The following is a 23,484-nucleotide window of genomic DNA, read 5'->3' as shown; positions in this document are numbered from 1 at the left end:
TCAATTAGGCACTTAAAACACATAAGCATACTTCTCTAGTCTAAGTTTCACAATTAAACGTATTAGTGCAATTTAATAAGGAAAACAATTTATGATTTAGAAAGGAAAAATGGAATTTTTGCAATAATAGCCCGTGTATGTACTCGTCACCTCACGTACACGGCGCCCACACATCAATTAATATAAAGCACCTTAAGGGAAAAGTCCACAACACAAGGTTAGGCAAGCCACTTACCTCGAACCGCTCAAATCAACTCGATATCATGTTCTTGCCACGAGTATCTGACTCCAAATGTCCCGAATCTATTCAAAACAGTACAATACCATCAATAAGCGCTAATGGAATGAATCCCACAAGAAAAACTACAAACATTAGGACAAAACCCGAAATTGGCTCAAACCCGCCCCCCGGGCCCTCGTCTCGAAACTCGAAAAAATTTAAGAAACTAAAAAGCTCATTCACTCACGAGTCTAACCATATCAAATTTACTAAAATCCGACACCAAATGATCCTCCAATCCACAATTCAAACTTCCAAATTCCTAGCCTCGAACTTCCAAATTCTTAGCCTCCAACTTCCAATTTTCACCTTAAATACACATTAACTAGGTGGGAAAATACATGGCAAGGCAAGATTATTGACCAAAAATAAGCACAAGGAACTTACCTCAAGAAATGCCTCGAAAATGCTCTCAACAATCGCGAAGCACTTCGGTTTTAATCACTGCCCAGGTATTTTCGCACTTGTGGGTGCACTTGTGCGGACAAGGTACGCATCTGCGCAACTCACTTGCCCCCTCTGCCTTCGTACGTGCGACGAAAGGGCCACACCTGTGCGCTCGCGCCTGCGGACATCTATTCCGCTTCTGCGCATCTTGCACATTTGTGAACAGCCTTGTGCATTTGCGGGCATCGTAGATGCAGAACTTTCTCGCACCTGCGACCCCAGGACAACTCTCTACTTCTCGCATATGCGATTCCATCTCCGTATGTGCGGTTCGTGCACCTGCGGTCTCTTTTCCGCAGGTACGAAAACACCAGAACCAGCAAAGATCAGAAATTCCTCTAAGTCCAAGCTTTCACCTGTTAAGCATCTGAAACACACCCGAGGCCCCGGAGAGCTCAACCAAACATACCAACCAATCCTAAAATACCATACAAACTTAGTCGAGCCTTTAAACCACGTCGAACAATACCAAAATCATGAATTAAGCACGGATTCAAGCCTAAGATTTTAAAGTTTTCCAAATTCTACAAACGATGCCGAACCACATCAAATATAGTCCGAATGACTACACACAGGTCACAATTGACATTATGAACCTACATCCACTTTCGGAATTCCATTCCGAGCTCGATATCAAAATTTCCTCTATCGGTCGAAATCGCCGAAAAACTAACTTGCGTCAATTCAAGCCTAAATCTACTACAGACCCCCAAAACACATTCCGGATGCGCTCCTAACCCCAAAATCACTCAACGGAGCTAACGGAGTCAACGGAATTCCATTCCGAATCCGTCTTCACACAGTTTCGACTACGGTCCAAACTCTAAGGTTTAAACTCACAACTAGGGACTAAGTGTCCCAAAATTCTCAGAATCTCATAACCAATCACTCTGGCAAGTCCCAAAAGTAGAAACAAATATGGGGAAAGCAGATATTAGGGGATCGGGGCACTAAATCTCAAAATGACCGGACGGGTCGTTACATCCTCCCCTTCTTAAAACAATCGTTCATCCTCGAACGAGTATTAAGACATACCTGAAACTGTGAAAAGATGGGGGTACTGACTGCGTATATCCTGCTCGGTCTCCCAAGTTGCCTCCTCGACCGGTTGACCCCTCCACCGGACCTTTACTGAAGTAATATTCTTTGACCTGAGCTTTCTGACCTGCCTGTCCAAAATGGCTACTAGATCCTCAACATAAGATAGAACATTGTCCAACTGGACTGAGCTGCAATCCAATACATGAGTCGGATCACCGTGATACTTCTGAAGCATAGACACGTGGAATACCGGGTGAACTCCCTCTTGGCTGGGAGGCAAGGCAAGCTAATAAGCAACCTCCCCAACTCGCCGCAATATCTCAAAAGGTACAATGAACCTTGGGCTTAGCTTGCCCTTCTTCCCGAACCTCATGACACCCTTCATAGGTGATACTCGAAGCAAGACCCGCTCACCAACCATAAATTCCAAGTAACGAACCCTCTGGTCCGCATAACTCTTCTGCATGGACTGGGCTGTGCGAATTCTCTCATGAATCACCTTCACCTTATCCAGGGCATCCTGGACCAAATCTGTACCCAACAATCGGGCCTCTCATGGCTCAAACCATCCCACAGGGGACCGACACCGCCTACCATACAAAGCCTCAAACGGTGCCATCTGAATGCTGGACTGATAACTGGTTTTGTAAGCGAACTCTGCAAGTGGCAGGTATTGGTCCCATGACCCTCCGAACTCCATCACATAGGCACGGAGCATATCCTCAAGAATCTGAATCGTGCACTCGGACTGCCCGTCCGTCTGAGGGTGAAAGGCTATGCTTAGCTCCACCCTAGTACTCAACTACTATTGTACGGCTCTCCAACATTGGGATGTGAACTGTGTACCTCTGTCTGAAATGATGGATACTAGAATACCATGAAGGCGGACAATCTCTCTGATATAAATCTCAGCCAATCTCTCTGAAGAGTATGTAGTCAACACTGGAATGAAATGGGCTGACTTGGTCAGCCGATCCACGATCACCCAAATAGCATCGAACTTTCTCAAAGTCCAAGGAAGTCCAACCACAAAGTCCATGGTGATCCGCTCCTACTTCCACTCCAGGATCTCTAACCTCTGAAGTAATCCACCCGGTCTCAAATGCTCATGTTTAACGTGCTGACAGTTGAGACACTTGGCCACAAACCCAACTATATCCCTTTTCATTCTTCTCCACCAATAGTGCTGCCTCAAGTCCTGGTACATCTTCATGGCACCCGGATGAATGGAGTACCGCGAGCTATGGGCATCCTTAAGAATCAACTCCCAAAGCCCATCTACATTGGGCACACAGATCCGGCCCTGCATCCTCATCACACCATCATCACCAATAGTCACATCTCTAGCATCACCAAATCAATCTTAGAGAACACTCTAGCTCCCTGAAGCTGGTCAAATAAGACATCAATGCACGGCAAAGAATACTTTTTCTTAATTGTAACTCTGTTCAACTTCCTATAGTCGATGCACATCCACACAGTACCATAATTCTTCTTCACAAATAGAACTGGTGCACCCCAAGGCGACACACTAGGTCTAATGAACCCCTTATCAAGAAGCTCTTGAAGCTGCTCTTTCAATTCCTTCAACTCTGCTGGTGCCATATGACACGGAGAAATAGAAATGGGCTAAGTGTCCGGTACCAAGTCAATACCAAAATCAATATCCCTGTCGGGCGTCATGCCTAGAAGGTCTACAAGAAGCACATCCGTAAAGTCTCGCACTACCAGAACAGAATCAATAGCAGGAGTATCAGTACCAACTTCCCTCACAAAAGCCAAATATGAAAAACATCCCTTCCCAACCATCCGTTGGGCCTTCAAATATGAAATCACCCTACTGGGACCATAGTCCAGAGAACCTCTCAACTCGATTATAGGTAACCCTGGCATCGCCAACGTCACACTCTTAGCATGATAATCTAGAATAGCATGTCATGGGGATAACCAATCCATACCCAAAATCATGTCAAAATCAACCACACTAAGCAATAAAAGATCAACTCTAGTATCCAATCCTCCAATAGTCACCACACATGACCGATACACACGGTCCACAATAATAGAATTACCCATTAGCATAGATACATGAATAGGCAAGACTAAGGACTCACGGGTCATATCCAGATAACGAAGAAAATATGACGATACATACGAATAAGTGGAACCAGGGTTAAATAATATAGAACCATCCCTATGTCATACTGAAACAATACTTGTGATCACTGCATCTAAAGAAAAAGCCTTTGGCCTGGTAGGGAAAGAATAACATCGAGCTTGACCGTCACCTAGTCGTCCTCCCCCTCTAGGGAGACCTCTAGCTGCCTGACCCCACCCGAGCTATCTGAGCGGGTGGTGAAGTAACTGGTGCAGAATCTATAGCCTGAACCCTATGCTTAACTGGACCTCCCAAGAGACGGGGAAAATACCTCCTCACATGTCCAAACTCCCCACACTCATAGCAACTCCGATTCGTCAATGGTGGTGGGGACTAAATAGGACCCCGAAAACCAAAATAACCGCTAGAAGAACCTGGCACAAATGAACCTAGAATAGATGAAGCACGGGATGAGCTCTGAGCTAAGAGGACACTAGGAGATGACTGGGCCGAACCAGCACTGTATGAACCATGGCTAGCTGATGCACTATGATGAACCGAACGAGTCATCCGAGCGGGCCTATAAAGATGACCCCTATTGTGGTGGGACTGCCCTCTAGAAGAAATACCACTAAAACCACCCAAACCACGAGGCCTCTTAGCCTCCCTGTCCTCACACTCCTGACTACGGACCTGCTCTAGTCGCCCAGGAATATCAAAAACCCCGTCGATCCCAACATCTGATGCAATCTTCCGAGTCATAACAAAGAGCAATCCATAGTTAAGGCCATAAATGAACCTCCAAATCCTTTGCCTCTCGGTGGGAACCAGTCAGATTGCGTGATGAGCCAACTCTGAAAATCTCATCTCATATTGGGTCACAGACATACCTTCCTGGCGTAGCTTACGTAACTCCTCCCTTTGAGTCGGTGGAACAAACTTCTCCAAGAGGAGAACAGAGAACTCGTGCCATATAAGTGGTGCAGCACCGGCTGTCCTACTCCATTCATAAGTCTCCCACCATCTGAAGGCTACCCCCAACAGCTGCAAAGTAGTAAATTAGACCCCACTACTCTCCAAAATATCCGTCGTGCGAAGAATCTGCTAGCACCTATCTAAGAATTCTTGAGCATCGTCTGACTCAGCCCCACTGAATGATGGACGCTTGAGCCTACCAAACCTCACTAGTCACTTCTGCTCCTCGTCACTCATAGTGAGGCCCACCTAGGCTTGATCAACTGTAACCAGCTAGGCTGGTAGAACCCCGAGTATCTAAAGTCCATGCACCACCTACTCTGGAGTACGGGCGGCGAGAGTCTGAGCACCTCCTCCCCCCCAGCTTGAGAAGTGGCTGGCACGGCCGGAACTGCAACCGCATGAGCAAGGCTAGTGCAAACAGTCAATATCTAGGCCAGAGCCTCCTGAAGGTTTGGAATCACAATGGGCACAGCTGGTGCTTGAGCTGGTCCCACCGGCTCAACTACGTCTGGGATCTGCTCCTGAGCTGAAGCAACTGATGGGTCTACAAGTGTTGCTCTACCTGCTGTACGAGCTGCACCTCGGCCTCTACCGCGGCCCCGGCCTCTACCGCGACCCCGGCCTCTCGTGGCCCTAGCTAGTGGTACATGTGGTCGTCCGCTCAATCCGGTAGCAATTGTCCTCACCATCTGTGAGAGAATAGAATAATAGAAGTTTAGTTTTCGGAATCAACAAATTCGGACGACAAGAATACAAGAAAGTGAAATTATCCTAATAGTTTGACAGCCGCTCGAAGATAAGTACATACGTCTCTGTACCGATCCGCAAGACTCTACTAAACCTGCTCATGTCACATGAGACATATGTAACTTAGGCTCTGATACCAACTTGTCACAACCCAAAATCTCACAAGTCGTGATGGCGCCTATCACAATACTAGGCAAACCGACAACTCACAAATAACCATGCATCTTTAATTTAAAACATACAGAAATAAGTGTAAATAGTAAAAATCTCATAATTAACTGATAAGAAAATACAATGACTCAATACAAAATCTCCCAAAATTCGGGTGTTACTGAATACATGAGCATCTAAATGACAACATAGTCTAACTGCTAAACACTGTCTAGAAAGATAGGACAATACAAATAAACTGAAAAGAAGGAGAATCACGGTCTGCGAACGCCAAGGCAGCTACCTAAATAGTCTCTGAACAGATAAAGCTCCAAACTAGCAACCGCCGCACCCAGAAGTACATGAATCTGCACATGTAGTGCAAAGTATAGTATAAGTACAACCGACCCAATGTACTCAATAAGTAACAAGACTAACCTTGGGTTGAAAGTAGTGACGAGCTTAGAAAGGTACAATCCAAATTTCAACAGTACAGATATAACAGGAAATATGACAGTAATATCCCAGAGAAACTCATAACCAGATGGTACACAGTACATGAATGTAGACATGCTTTCAAGTTCAACAATTTAAGCTCAACACGGATGAAATATGCCAAGTATGACTAATATGAGGAATGTTACATCTCTAAATCTACATGTCAAATGTGTATGTCACATAAAATGTATCACAATGATAACCTCACGTACTCCCACTCTCAGGGTACTCAATCCGACTGTCTCAACTCTCACTCATCACACTCAGTCACTCAGCACGGTACAATACATGCGCTCATTGCTGGTATTTCAGACTCCGAAGGGGTGGATCCTGCCTAAGTGCTAATATAAAGCCAATATGGCCTGCTGTGACATACAACCCGATCCCGCAGGAATGTATAAAGCACATAGAGCCTACTGCGACATGCACCCCAATCCATAATAATAATATATATAAAGTCAAGAAGGCCTCCTGCGGCGTGCAGCCCGATCCACAAATCTTACCCACAACACGACTCTCAGGCCCCAACTCATTTATCAATCTCTCCAGTCTCTCGGGCTTACAAATCTCATGCCAATCATCCCAAACAATGATATATGATACAATAATAAATAGTAACCGAGACTAAAATATGATATGCAAATGATGGATGTGACTGAGTACAAAATTTCCCATCAGAAATGACCATAATGGAACAAGACAAACATACAACCTAAACATGATTTCTAACATGGATTACAACTTAATTATTCTAACACATAGGGATCACATGAATACCAACAAGGTTTGATGACTACACAGTATCACGAAATCGACCGGATCACAATTTTTGCGGTGCACGCCCATACACCCGTCACCTAGTATGTGCGTCACCTTAACACCAACCACATAATACGTATTTCGGGGATTCATACCTTCATAACCATGCTTAGAAGTGTTACTTACCTTAAACCGTACAATCTCTACTCCAATAAGCCCTTGCCTCGAGAATCGGCCTCCAAACGACTCGAATCTAGATACAAACAACTCAATACAATCAACACGAGCTATAAGAATCAATTTCAAATGAATAAGCTAAGTTCTTTAACAAAAGTTAAAAAGTCAACCCCGGAATCCGAAAATATTAACAAAATCCGATCACCATTCAACTATGAGTCCAATCCTACCAAAATTATCAAATTCCGACACCAAATCGTTATTCAAATCTTCAATTATTACTCTCCAATACATGAGTCAAAATCCTCAATTTTCACTTCAAAAACACCAAATCTATGGGGTAAACTTAATGTGTATTCAATATAAATGGACGAAAATGACCAAAAGTTGCTTACCTCTCAAAATCTAGCAAAAACCCCTTGAAAAATCTCCTTAATACGAGCTCCCAAAGTCCAAAAATGAATAAATCACGAAACCCTTCGAATTAAGGTCACTGACAGGCATTTCACTTCTACGGCCCATTTAGCCGCTTCTACGGTACCACTTTTGTAGTTAAAAATCTGTACTTGCGGAATTACACTATACACCCGACCTCGTGCACTTATGGTCCCACGTTCGCACCTGCGGGACCGCATCTGCGGACAAACCCATCACTTTTGCGATCCTAGCCAAACTGCCCAGCTCCGCTTCGGCGAAAAACTTCGCACATGAGCACGCCCGCTTCTGCGGATATCATCCGCACCAGCGCTTCTCAGTAGCCTTCTCCCTTTATGCACATGCACACACCTAGCCGCTTCTGCGGTTTCACACCTGCGGCCAATCCTTCCGCATGTGCGATGACACCAGACCTGAAGCACTTCAACATATCACCTAAGTCAAATTTCGATTCATTAGCCATCCGAAATCCATCCGAGGCCCCTGGGACCTCAACCAAACATACCAACAAGTCCTAAAATACGATACGAACTTAGTCGAGACCTCAAATCACATCAAATAACAACCAAAACATAAATCGCACCCTAATTCAAGCCTATTAAAACTAATAAATTTTTAACTTCTACCATCGATGCCGAAACCTATCAAATCTGCTCCGATTAACCTCAAATTTTGCACACAAGTCATAAATGATACATCAGACCTATTCTAACTTCCGGAACAAAAATCTAAGACTGGTAACACAAAAGTCAACTCTCGGTCAAACCTCTCAATTCTCCTAACTTTAATTTTTCCAACTTTCGCCAATTTAAGCCAAAATCATATACGGACCTCCAAATCAATATCCGAACACACTCCTAAGTCCAAAATCACTATATAGAGCTATCAGAACCATAAAAACTCCGTTCCGGAGTCATTTAGATATAAGTAACATCCGGTCAACTCTTTCAACTTAGGCTTCCAACCTTGGGACTAAGTGTCCTAACTTATTCTGAAACATCCCCGGAACTAAACCGACCACCCCGGCAAGTTACATAACAATAAGTAAGCACAGAATAATTAATAAATGGGAGAACGTGGATATAATACTCAAAATGACCAGCCGATTCGTTACATAATTCTAATTCAATAAGCTTGCTGCATCTTTGGAAGTTTTTATTTTGGATTTCCAATGCGACCTATTTTTAATAGAACCAATCTTATCTATGAACAATCAAAACTTTGTATTGCCAACATCAAGAAAAAAAAAGAAATAAAGCAAGCCAAAAACTTCTAGCTTCACTACTGACAGATTACTTTCCTCTAATTCCTAAAGTGGGAGTGAGCGAGGAGCTTAGGGTCGTGAGGGACATTTTAGGAAGACTGTAACTGTTTTGGTCTAAGGCATGTGCTAACCTTATTTTCAGATTTGCACAGCCTCCACACTGTTGTGCAGGAGCTTGACACGTTCCCTTACACCGCTTAAACGAACGCTCAACATCTACACTCTGATTCTTCCAAATTTGCACAGCCTCCACACTGTTGTTCCTCCAAATTTTTACAGCTGCTCAACTCCTCTTCCAATTTCCTTTGTCTCTTTCAGTCTTCTCTCTTCATGCACAGTTTATTAGCATTGGTTGTACAGTTATAAGATAAGTTTTGGGTTCTTATTAACCTAATTTTTGGAATAGTTGTTGTGTAGAAATTGTTTAGATTGTGTAAAACTGTGAAAGCTCTTATGATTTTTGGAGTAGCTGTCGTGTAGAACAACTCAAAGTGTTACTTTTTTTAATTACTTTTCGAACAATCAATTTGATTCAGTTCAAATTTTTCCCAAAGAATAGAAAGGGACTAGACTTCAAAATGACAGTCCACCATAAAGGACCAGACTTCAAATACGCACAAATAAGATCGTTAGAAGAGTAATAAAAAAATAATACTTTGAGTTGTTCTACGTAACATATATTCCATTTTCTATACGTTTAAATATGGATCGAATCGGATATTTTATCCGCTTTTTCCTTTCATATTTTCGACCTGCTCATTTCCAACTCGACGGCCCATTTGCCATCCATAATTCACAATAAATAACTCTTTTATTGATGAACTAGAAATTTTCTCTTAATTCTAAGAAAGTTTAAAGTAAATAATATAACTTGTTACTACTGAGTATCAAGTACCAATAAAGCAAAAAAGGAGGGCGAAAAAGAAAATAACTTTATTTGATTATTTACGTAGCAAATTTATTGGCGACTACTTGTGAAGTAATAATATCAATGAATATTAACTCGAGATATTTCAATGTCATGTTGTACCAATATTTTCATTTTTAAGATTTAAAGAGTAAGATAATGAAATGTTATGAACTTATATATATATATATATATATATATATATATATATATATATATATATATATATATATATATATATATATACTAGCGAGGTCATGGTCGGGTTAAGCCCTGTTCCAACGACTATGTGAGAAATTCATGTCTAAATTTATATTTTTATTTAATTATTTCTCTGTTGATTCTCAATGGTAATATCATCCTGATACCATCCAAACACTTTTTAAGCGTTTTAAAAGGACCTCGGAATTAGTTATATTTATCAAATAGTGTGAGGCAACTTAAGTGATGAAACATGTTTAGTTCAACTCTCTGATAGTCCTCTGTGTTATCTGATTTCTAAATTGGTGCTAAGATAATTTCACATATATATTTTTGTCTTATGTCCCAGGGATTTCCGGTTAATGTAAAAGTAATTTTTTATCAAATACATATTATAATAAAAGTTATAATTAAATTAAGCTTGCAAAAAATGGAATGCATACCTCTTGAATTTGAGATTTTGTTTCTGCTGATGGGCAGAAATCATGTGTAATAGGCATTGAGCAGTTTTTGAGCATATCTTTTAAGTTATGGTGTGTCTATGCTATGCGTCTCTCTCTCTTAGATTATTTATAGATAGTGATTTTATCTTTTTCAATTGAATCACCCAAAAGTGTCAGAGGTTTTGATAATTTTGGTAATTCAAGAGTGTTCTTTATCATCCTTTTTGTACTAATTTTGTCAAGCCTTGTATATTTTCCGGCTATTCAATGTCTTGTAATTTCTAAAGCGGCCACAGATCCCTTTTTAGCTATTTATTATTATAGAACCCTCGTGTTATTTATTTTCAAATTTGCTCTTTCTTCAATAATACAAAATTTAAAATAATTTAATTTTTATATTTTATATAACATTTAAATTAATGGATAACTTTTGTATTTCAAATTTACTTGTTGCTACAACATTGAAGGTGGCAATATAACATCAAAATTAAGAAAATTAGAAAACTATGAAATATAATGTACAATTATCTATAACGAACATATTATCACGGAGTAATTCTTTTGGCACTTTCACGATACGTCATCCAACTCATCTTTTATCACGACTCGAGCGGTCTTTTTGAGAATTAGCATCTCGTTCGGCGGCTTAAGGTCTCGAACAACTTTGTATTATGTATTATTACTTGCCTGTATGGTCGAGATCGATTTTCGGATGATTCGGGATCAATTTGAAAGAAAAATTCTTATTTTAGAAGATTAAGTGGTATGAGTTTATCGGAGTTTGACTTTTGTATAGACGACTCCAAAATGGAGTTTTGATGGTTCCAATAGCTTCGTATGGTGATGTTGGTATTAGGAGCGTGTCCAAATGTTGATTTGGAGGTTCGTAGATCGTTTCAGCATGAATTGGCGAAAATGAAAGTTTTTGGAAAGTTTGACCGAGAGTTGACTTTATTGATGTCGGGGTCGGATCCCGGTTATGGAAGTTGCAATAGGTACGTACTGTCATTTATGACTTGTGTGCAATATTTGAGATCATTCCAAGGTGTTTAGGCTTGTTCGCCATTAAGTTTGAATTTTGAAAGTTCGTTAGTTCATTAAGCTTGACTTGAGATGTGATTCGTAATTTTGATGTTGTTAAGTGAGATTTGAAACATCGAGTAGGCCTGCGTTATGATTTGGAACTTGCCTGCAAAATTCGGGGTCGTTCGGAGTTGGTTTAATAGCATTCGGACGCTTGGTTGCAATTCTAGAAATTCTTGACTTCTCCCTTCAAATTCCATGCGTGTTGATGTCTGATTCATGGTTTCAGATATTATTTTGGTGATTTTATCGTGCGAGCAAGTTCATATGATGTTTCTAGACTTGTGTGGATATTTGGCGTGGAGCCCCGAGGGCTCGGGTGGGTTTCGGGGGTGGTTTCAGACCTTTTTAGGCCATTTTCAGTTGCTGGTTTTTGGCTACAGAGGTGTGCATCGCGAATATTTGGTCGCGTTCGCGAAGAGCAAACTGCAATTTGGGGCCTTGTGAATTGCGATAGCGTAAGCCTTTTCGCGATCGCGTAGGAGGAATTTCTGGTGCATAGGGCTGACTTTGGAAGCTTATATCTTGCAATCTATTAGAAATTTAGAGATAATCCAAAAATAAAAGTTGTAGCCCTTTGTGTCTAGTTTTTAGAAAATCAAACCGTTTGACATTTGGAATTCTGTATCAAACATTATAGTGGATAGCATACAAGCTATCTGGGAGGAGCTTCGAAATCGTTGTTGAAGAATTTGTTCATCGCGATCATGAAGGGATGTCCGCGATCGCGAAGAAGGAAGCCCGGGCAGTGGATTTAATGTCCAATTTCGTACCTTTGAGCCATTTATCCATATTTTGAGTTGGGGACCTCGGGATTCAGTGATTTTTGCGGCAATTTTTACCATATGGATTAGGATAAGTGTTTCCTACTCGGTTTTCATTATATTTCATGATTCCATGATTATTTCCATCCTTAATTAATGAATTGAATAGAAGAAAATGGAAAAATTTTGTAAAATCTTTCAAAATGTAAAATGAGGATTTGAAGGGTGATTCGATATCGAAATTTGAAAATTTTAATATGGTTGAACTCGTATTTGAATGGGTGTTCGAATTTTGTGAATTTTTAATGGGTTCAGAGGTGCGGGCCCCGGGTTGACGTTATAGTTAAAATTGAAAACCGATGTGTAATGTGAAAGCCGTGTACGCGAGGTGACGAGTACGTACTCGGGCTTATATGTACAAATTCAATCGGTTTAAACTCTTAGGCATCTTTTATATATTAATTGGATACTGTGGGCACATATTACATCCTTTACTGGTCATGTTCACCATTATATGCTTTATTTGGAAGTTGTTGTTACACGCCTCATTCTTTACTTGCCTAGTTTGTTTTATATGCTTATTTGGAGTGGTTACTACCTTAACCTTTACATGAATTCTTTGATTGCTGAGTTGCCATTTTATGGAAGGTATTTTCATTATTTAGTTTTTTCTCCTTAATTAATTAATTAGAATTTAAGTTATCAAGATTCATTAATCTAATTACTTGAAGTTGTGATGAAAGGGGATGTCGTTCCTTGCTGAGTTACTATTCAGTTCATGTTGTTGTTATTGAGACTTTGTGTCACGACCCCCTTTTACCCTACGTAGGATGTCGTGATGGCACCTAGTCTCTAAGACTAGGTAAGCCTAACAGATTTGCGGAAATACATAATATAAAACTGAAGCCCAATTCTCAACACATAAAATAATTATAAAACTGTCATTCAATAATTACAACTTTCAAAACCCAGTGGAAACAAGTCACAAGCTTCTAAGAGCAAATACTAAGTGTCTCTATATATCACAGTCTAAAAAACAAAATAAGAAAAACAACATAGTAAGGATAGAGGGGGACTCTGAGGTCTGCGGACGCTAGCAGATATACCTTGAAGTCTCCACGTGCGGCCCAACTCACAAGTATCTAGTCTGGTGGGAAGAACCTGGGTCTGCACAAAAATATGTGCAGAAGTGTAGTATGCATACACCACAACGGTACCAGTAAGTGCCAAGTCTAACCTCGATAGAGTAGTGACGAGGTCAGGGGAACTCCCGAGGTACCGCCTCGTAGTCCCAACTGTAAATATGCAAGATAGGGTGGGATCTTCCGAGTAAACGCCTCGTAGTCCCAAAGTAAATATGAAGATAGGGGGGGATCTACCGAGTAAATACCTCATAGTCCCAAAGTAAATATGCAGTACATGGGGATCTTCCTAGGAACCACCTCGTAGTCCCAAAGTAAATATGCAGTACAGGGAGATCTCCCGAGGAACTGCTTCGTAGTCCCAAAGTAAATATGCAGTACAGGGGGATCTCCCGAGGAACCACCTCATAGTCCCAAAGTAAATATGTAGCAGGTAATCGAAGGAAACACGAATTCTCAACAAGAATCTTACAGTTAAAGATTTAATTCAAATCAAGAAAAACAGGTAATTCAACTAAGCATGTTGCATAAATTGAAAGTAAGAGTTAAGGCACATAGACATGCGATACTAGGCTAAACATGATCACTACATATGCTAAGGCAACTCAGTTAATGTATTTTAAAAGAAGACAACTCAGTTAAAGAAATTCAAAAGATGATAAATCAGCAAGAACCGAATTTTTCCATAATCAGCCCGTGTACGCACTCGTCACCTCACGTACACGGTGCTCACATATCATAAATTGTTACAACAGTACCAAATCCTAAGGGAATTTTTCCCACACAAGGTTAGACAAGTCACTTGCCTCAAATCTCGCTCAATCAGTCAAGTAGTATGCCTTTCCCTCGATTTTCCAACTCTGATCGGCTCGTATCTAGCCAAAATAATTTCACACTATAAATATAACTACAAGAAACTAATTTAAATAATGAAACTAGGACTTTAGCAAAGAATTAGAAATTCGGCCTAAAATATCGACTCGGGCCTACGTCTCGAAATTGGGTAAAAGTCACAAATTACAAATACCCATTCGATAACGAGTTCACCCAAAAATTACCAAAATTCGATACCAAGTCGCCACTCAAATCCCCAAATTAAACTTTCCAAACCCTTAGCCTCAAACTCCCTCATTCCACCTTAAACACACACAATCTAGGTGGGAAAATCAATGGGGAAACAAGATTATTGATCAAAAATAAGCACAAGAGACTTACCTCAAGAAATTCCTCGAAAATGCTCTCAAGAATCGCCAAGCCCCGTGCTCAAAATGTCCAAAATGATAAAAATCACGAGCCCTTGATTTAATATAGTCTGCCCAGACTTTTCGCTTTTACGGACCAAATTCTGTTTCTGTGGCACCGCTTCTGCGGTGAAGTCTCCGCATCTGCGGAGTTCACTTAAGCACCTCGATTCCGCACTTGTGCGCAAATGTCCTCATCTACGGATGCGTTTCTGCGGTCCTTCGTCCGCTTCTGCGGAAGCCTTGGCCTCCCCAGCACCCTCGCCCATTTTCGCTTATGAGGTCACTCTTTCACAGAAGCGACTTCGCTTCTGCGGCCTTCATGCCGCATCTGCGACCACTGGTCAATTTCCTCAGCCCCGCATCTGCGGCCAATTGCTCACTTATGCGGGCTCGCACCTGCGTTCAACCTTGCGCAGGTGTGATTACACCAGAACCAGCCCAGCACCAGAAAACCTTCTAAGTCCAAAATTGATCCGTTAACTATCCGAAACTCACCCAAGGCCCCGAGGACCTCAACAAATTATACCAACCAGTACTAAAACATCATACAAACTTAGTCGAGCCTTTGAATCACATCAAACAATGCTAAAAATACAAATCGTGCATCGATTCAAGCCTAATAAACTTTAAAACTTCAAACCTCTACACCCGACGCCGAAACCTATCAAATCAAGTCTGATTGACCTCAAATTTTGCACACAAGTCATAATTGACATTACAGACCTATTACAATTTCTAGATTCGGAATCCGACCCCGATATCAAAAAGTCCACTCCCGGTCAAACCTCCCAAAAATTCATCAAATTTCCAAATTTCGCCAATTGACACTAAAATGACCTACGGACCTCCAATTCAACATCCGAACACGCTCCTTCGACCAAAATCACCATACAGAGCTATTGGAACTTTCAAAACTCCATTCCGGAGTGGTCTTCAGACAATTCGAACTTTGGTCGATTCCGACGACTTAAACTTCCATTTTAAGGATTATGTGTCCCATTTCACTCCGAAACCAAAGACAAATCCTCCCGGCAAGTCAAAAAACCCAAAAGATGAAATAGAGGGAGCAATAAATAGGGGTTCGAGGTTAATACTCTCAAAATAACCGGTCAGGTCATTACATCCTCCCCCTCTTAAAACATACATTCGTCCTCGAACGAGTATAGAGACATACCTGAAGTGGTAAAAATATGAGGATAACGGCTACGCATATCTTGCTCGGTCTCCCAAGTCGCCTCCTTGACCAGATGACCCCTCCACTGAACCTTCAATAAAGCGATGTTCTTTGACCTCAACTTCCGAACCTGCCGGTCCAAAATGGCCACTGGCTACTCAACATAAGATAGATCCTTGTCCAACTGGACTAAGCTGAAGTCTAACACATGAGACGGATCGTCGTGATACTTCCGGAGCATGGAAACATGGAATACTTGATGAATTACAGAGAGACTAGGTGGTAGTGCAAGTCTATAAGCCACCTCTCCAGCCCTCTCAAGAATTTCAAAAGGTCCGATATACCTAGGGCTCAACTTGACTTTCTTTCCGAACCTCATAACACCCTTCATGGGTGAAACCCGGAGCAAAACCTGCTCCCCAACCATGAATGAAACGTTGCAAACCTTCCGATCCGCATAACTCTTCTGCCTGGACTGGGCTGTACGAAGTTAATCCTGAATCAATTTAATTTTCTCCAACGCATCCTGAACCAAGTCTGTACCCAATATCCTAGCCTCACCCGACTCGAACCAATCCACTGGAGACCAACACCGTCTACTATAAAAAGCCTCATACGATGCCATCTGAATGCTTGACTGATAACTGTTGTTGTAGGCAAACTCCGCAAGTGGAAAGAATTGATCCCAAACACCCCCAAAATCAATCACACACGCATGAAGCATATCCTTCAATATCTGAATAGTGTGCTCGGACTGTCCGTCCGTCTGAGGGTGAAATGTTGTAGTCAACACCTGTACGGCTCACGCTGTACGGCTCTCTAGAACTATGATGTAAACTGCGTACCCCGGTCAGAGATGATAGATATCGGTATGCCATGAAGCCAGACAATCTCCCGGATGTAAACATGAGCCAACTGCTCCGAATAGTAAGTAGTAACCATATGAATGAAATAAGCTGACTTGGTCAATCTATTCTTAATCTCCCAAACTGCATCGAACTTCCTCTGAGTCCGTGGGAGCCCAACAACAAAATTCATAGTGATCCGCTCCCATTTCCACTCTGGAATCTCTATATTCTGAAGCAATCCACTCGGTTGTTGATGCTCATAATTCACCTGCTGACAATTTAGGCAACGAGCTACATATTCCACTCTGTCCTTCTTCATCCGCCTCCACCAATAGTGTTGCCTTAAATCTTGATACATCTTCGTGTCACCTGGGTGAATGGAGTACCGCAAACTATCAGCTTCCTGGAGGATCAACTCACACAAACCATCTACATTAGGCACACATAGCCTACCCTGCATCCGTAATACACCATCATCTCCAATAGTGACCTCCTTGGCATTACCGTACTGAACCACGTGTTTAAGGATAAGCAGATGGGGGTCATCATTTTGACGCTCTTTGATACGATCATAAAGAGAAGACTGAGAAACCATACAAGCCAAAACTCTACTCGGCTCGGAAACATCCAATCTGACAAACTGGTTGGCCAAGGCCTGAACATCCAAGGCTAAAGGCCTCTTTGCTACTGTTAGATATGCTAAACTGCCCAAACTCTCCACCTTGTGACACAAGGCATCGCCCTCCATATTGGCTTTCCCGGGATGATAGAGAATGTTGATGTCATAATCCTAAAGCAACTCCAACCATCTTCGCTACCGCAAGTTAAGATCCTTCTGTTTAAACAGATGCTGTAGACTCCGGTGATCGGTGAAAACCTCATAAGGAACACCATAAAAGTAGTGCCGCCAGATCTTAAAGGCATGAATAATAGTTGCTAACTCAAGGTCGTGGACTTGATAATTCTTCTCATGCACCTTCAACTGTCTGGATGCATAGGTAATCACCCTACTATCCTGCATCAACATCATGCCTAGACCAATGCGCGATGCATCACAATACACCGTATACGACCCCGGTCCAGTAGGCAACACTAATACTAAGGTTGTAGTCAAAACAGTCTTGAGCTTTTGAAAGCTCTCCTCACATTCCTCGGTCCACCTGAACAGATCACCCGTTTGGGTCAATCTGGTCATAGGTGAAGCAATAGATGAGAAACCCTCTACAAATCGACAGTAATACCCCGCCAAGCCAAGAAAACTCCGGATCTTCGTAGCTGAGGACGTTCTAGGCCAACTCTGCACTGCTTCAATCTTCTTCGGATCTACCTTGATCCCCTCACTCGATAAAACATGACCCAAAAATGCCACTGAGTCTAGACAGAACTCACACTTCAAATATTGTGCATGCAAATTCTTCTCCCTCAAGGTCTGAATACGCAGTCCTCAGGTGCTGCTCATGATCCTCCCGACTCCGGGAGTACACCAGAATGTCGTCAATAAGCACAATGATGAAGGAGTCAAGATAGGGCTGAAATACACTGTTCATCAAGTGCATGAATGTTGTTGGCGCGTTGGTCAGCCCAAAAGACATCATAAGGAACTCGTAATGACCATACCGAGTCTTGAAAGCAGTCTTCGGGATATCTGGCTCCCGAATCTTCAACTGATGATAGCCTGAACGCAAGTCGATCTTAGAGAACACTCTGGCACCCTGAAGCTAATCAAATAGGTCATCAATATGTGGCAATAGGTACCTGTTTTTTACTATAACCTTGTTCAACTGTTGATAATCAATACACATTCACATAGAACCATCCTTCTTCTTCACAAACAAGACAGGAGCACCCCAAGACAACACACTAGGCCAAATGAAACCCTTATCGAGAAACTCTTGCAACTGTTCCTTTAAAGTTTTCAACTCTGTTGGGGCCATCCGATAGGGTAGAATAGAAATGGGCTGAGTGCCCGGTAACAAATCAATGCCAAAGTCAATATCTCTATCGGGCGGCATGCCCAGAATATCTGTTGGAAATACATTTGCAAAATCTCTCACTACCAAAACTGACTCGATAGTAGGACTATCAACACTAACATCTCTCACATAAGCTAGATACGCATCACACCCCTTCTCAACTATTCGCTGAGCTTTAATAAATGAAACAACCTTGCTAGGAACATGATCCAAGGTACCTATCCACTCTAGTCGTGATAAACCTGGCATTGTCAGCATCACCATCTTGGAATGACAATCAAGGATAGCGTGATAGGGAAACAACCAGTCCATGACCAAAATAACATCGAAATCTACCATGCTGAGTAATAATAAATCAGCTCTAGTATTAAAACCAATAATAATAATCAAACACGACCGATACACAAGGTCAACAACAATAGAATCACCCACGAGTATAGATACATAAAGAGGTGAACTCAGAGAATCACAGGATACACCCAAATACGAAGTAAAATATGATGACACATAGGAATAAGTTTAACATGGATCAAATAATTCTGATGCATCTCTATGATAGACCAGAATAGTACCTGTGATAACAAAATCTAATGTAACTACCTCTGTCCTAATAGGAAGAGCATAATATCTGGCCTTCCCTCCCCCTCTAGAGTGACCTCTACCTGTCTGACCTCCACCTCTAGTTGGCTGTGCAGGTGGGGTGGTAGTTGGTGCTACAATCATAGCCTAAGGACCCGGTGGAGCATGTGGTGCCTGAGATAACTGTAGAGGGTTATGAGTCACGAACAAGTTTGGTATCATAGCTCTAGGTTCATAGGTTTTATGAGACACGAACAAGTTTAGTAGAGTCTTGCAGAGCGCTACGGAGACGTCTGTACTTATATTCGAGAGGCTACGGAACTGGTAGGAAAATTTCCACTTCTTTCAGACCTTATGGTGTGACATTGATTCAGCTTGAAGCATCTATATTATGTTCCTTTGCATCCATTCGTGTATGAAATTGCGCACTCGGTATCAGCTATGCACTAATGGTTTGTGATACGGCAGAGGGTCTATAAGGGAGCCATGGATGCTTGACCATTGTATCAACGTGTCGTACAAATTGAGGATGTGGACGTATTGAGAGATTATTCTGTTGTGCACATGGGGGTGCAACGGGTTCTGACAACTGGTTGATAAGTACGAGCTTGAGAAGGTTTAATTGGGTGCCTAATCGTCGCAATCGTGGTAGGGTCAAGAGGTGGATGTAGATTTGAGGATAGTTGGTGGTGTTAGAGAATATGTAGTTTGTATGGGATTTCTATTTAGTGGAGGGTACATACTAGCAGTCAAGGTACTAGAGGAAGCGAGTTTAACTATAACGAGGATGGCACACGCTTAATAGATGGCTTGATGTGTTTTATGACTGGTGTCGTACGAGCGGTGAACATTAGTATTGTGGATCATCGGATTGTGTCATATGGCTCGTGCCAAGTGGGGGAGTCCACTATCAACGACTAGATTACAGGGTCATGTGTTATATCAGTTTTGGCATGAGATGTATATATGTGGTATGGAAAGGTTCCCCGAAATCTGTATATGATTAAGAGCTGATATTTGCATGGGATAATGCTGGGACTTGCGGTATCTCTACATCCTTAATAATTCTACATTACAGTATCAGCGAAATCAGGGAAACAACTTCAGATTACTCGTGGTGCCCTAGATAGTTCTTTTAGTGCACCACCAACATGGGGTTCCTACAATGGTTATTTCAGTTATCTGGCACAAACTCAGTGGTGAGTGTGGTGACACTAAGCACATCTTGAGAGATTGTCCCATACTTGGGAGAGGCAGATTTCATCAGAGCAATCAGGATACGGGCCCCATTTTAGTTACTACTACACCTACACAGCCAGTTAGGGGTGGAGGTCAGGATGGTAGAGGGCTCCCTAGGGGAGGTTCGGCCCATTGATATATTTTCTACGGTAAGGCTGAGGCCGCTATACTAGATGGTGTCGTTACAGGTATGGTTTTGATTTCTTATAGAGGAGCACTATCCTTATCCTGATTCAGTTCTGCTTAACGAGGTGAGTCCTCCTATCATGTTTCATATATGCGTGAGCTTCATGATTTTGTACTCTGCTTATGTGTTTACCCCTGTTGGTAGATTCTGTAATGACCCGGCCGATCGTTTTGAGCCCTAGCATGACATTCAGCGGTTTGAGACCATGAGCACCTTCACTTCAAGTATTACGACTTGTACGCATGGTTGGAATTTAATTTCGGGAAGTTCGGGGTTAATTTGGAAAAAAATTCTAATTTCGGAAGCCTTAAGTTGGAGGAATTGACTAAAGTGGGATTTTGAGTAGAAGACTGAGGAATCAGGATTTGAAGGTTCTAACGGGGTTTTATGATCATTTTGGACTTAGGCGTATGTTCGGATCGGGTTTTGGATGACCCGGGAGCATTTCGGCGCCTATTGTGGAAGTTGGCATTTTGGAAGGATTTCATAAATTTGGGTTGGAGTGAATTTTAATGCTATCAATTTTCGTTTGGGATTCTGAGTCGAGGAATAGGTCCGTATGATGATTCTGGTATTAGGAGCACGTCCAGATGTGGATTTGGAGGTCCGTAAGTCATTTCGGGGTCATTTAGCGAAAGTTGGAACTTTGAAGGTTTTTGAGAAGTTTGACCGGAAGTGGACTTTTTGATATCGGGATCGGATTCTGATTCTGAAAGTTAAAGTAGGTCCGTAATCTTAATTATGACTTGTGTGAAAAATTTGAGGTCAATCGGATGTGATTTGATAGGTTTCGGCATCGATTGTAGAAGTTTGAAATTTGAGGCCTCGACTAAGTTTGTAATGTGTTTTAGGACGTGTTGGTATATTTGGTTAAAGTCTGGAGGGCCTCGGGGTGGTTTCGGATGGTCAATGGATCAACTTGGAGTTTTGTTGTGTTGCTGAAGGGCCTGAGTTCTGGTATAATCGCACTTGCAGAAAAAGGGTCGCAGGTGCGACACCACAGAAGCGGCAAGGCAAGCGCAGAAGCAAAGTTGGCCAAAAGGCCTAGGGCCGCAGAAGCGGGCACAAACGCGTAGGTGCGCGTGCGCAGATGTGCTTGAGGATCGCAGAAGCGGAAGCACAGATGCGCTGCATGGGGTGCAGATGCGGAGGCTATTGGGCCGAGCTTGAACCGCACCTGCGATGGAATTTCCGCAGGTGCGGAGCCGCAGGAGCGGTTGATGAACCGCAGAAGCGGAAATCGTGGCTGGGCAGTGTTTTCTTTAAAACGAAAGTTGGGTTCAATTTCACTTCATTTTTGTCCATGGGAGTCGATTTTGGAGCAGGTTTGGAGTGCCATCTTCGTCCTCTATTATGGGGTAAGTGACTTCTTCTCATTTTGGGTTAAATACATGGTTTATATATGGATTTAAACATGAAAATTAGTAGAAATTTGAGATTTTGAAGAAAAAACTTAGAAATTTGTATTCTTAGATTTTGATCACGAATTTGACATGAAATTGAGAATAAATCATATATTTGAGTTCGTAATGTTATGGGTAATGTTTACCTTCGAAAAGTTTTGGAATCCGGGCACGTGGGCTCGAGGGTTGCTTTATCAGCTTTTCGAGCGGAGTTGGGAATTTGTCTAAATTGATTTGTTATCAGTATTAGATTATATTTTTATTGGTTTGCACATTGTGTGACTAGTTTTGGAGCGACGGGCATCAGTTTGAGGTGTTAGAGGTTTTTGGAGCCGGTTATGGAACTTCGGAGCAAGGTAAGTCTTCTGTCTAACCCTGTGAGGGGGAAACCACCCCCTAGGTGATACTTATTGTTATGTGCAACTAGTTGTGGGCACCACGTACGTACGAGGTGATGAGAGTCTGCATGTAGCTAAAGCATATCTATGTCCGGGTAGACTTAGGACCTTATCCTGTAATAACTGAATTATTTGAACTTGTTCTGCTGGCTTATTTAATTAAAATTATAACTGAAATTGATTTAGAAATAAAAGTATCAGGTCAAGATTTAATACCCTGAGTTGTTGCTAAGGTATTCGATAATTGTAAAGATATGTACTTATTATTGTGCTTATGTACTTTATTATAAGCGTGTATCTTGTGGTTCGGAAACTTCTTTCCTTTCTTGTGGAGCGGGCCAAACGCATCGGCAGTATCTTCCTGAATGGGATAAATTCCTTCCTTTTTTGTGGAGCGGGTCGAACGCCTCGGCAGTATATAGAGGTGCATCTCTGGTTCGTGTCGTTCGACCCTCGGCAGTGTACACACTACTCCGTATCGGGCCGAACGACCTCGGCAGAATCATGCATTATACCGCTAGTAATCTGAATATTCACGAGATAAACTTTTCACTGACATCTGACACTTTATGGTATTTCTTATCTGATTGGTATTGACACTTGGCATTTATTCTGATATATTGAGATAGGATATATGATCGATAAATTTTTCATAAAAAGGAAATAATTGAAACATTATGAAACTTTATATTTCTCCATATTGCTGTGTACTTTACAATTATATGAATTATCGTATTATTTATTTAACTGGACCTCTAGTAAGTGTCGATGTCGACCCCTCGTCACTACTCCTCCGGGGTCAGGCTAGATACTTACTGGGTACGCGATGATTTACATACTCATGCTACACTTGTTGCACATTTTTGTGCAGGTACATATGTGACTAGTGGCCTTGTGAGAGCAGAGGCGTGTATGCATATGGGAACTTACGTGAGCTGCATTCCACATTACGACCCGCATCCGGCAGAGTCTCCTTCAGAGTATTTATATTTTTCCTGTCCAAATTTGTATTTCCGGACATATGC

Source organism: Nicotiana tomentosiformis, chromosome 2 (assembly GCF_000390325.3).
Source record: "Nicotiana tomentosiformis chromosome 2, ASM39032v3, whole genome shotgun sequence".
In the NCBI taxonomy this organism is placed as follows: Eukaryota; Viridiplantae; Streptophyta; class Magnoliopsida; order Solanales; family Solanaceae; genus Nicotiana; species Nicotiana tomentosiformis.
The sequence above is the reverse complement of the archived record's forward strand: the minus strand, read 5'-3'. Positions refer to the sequence as shown.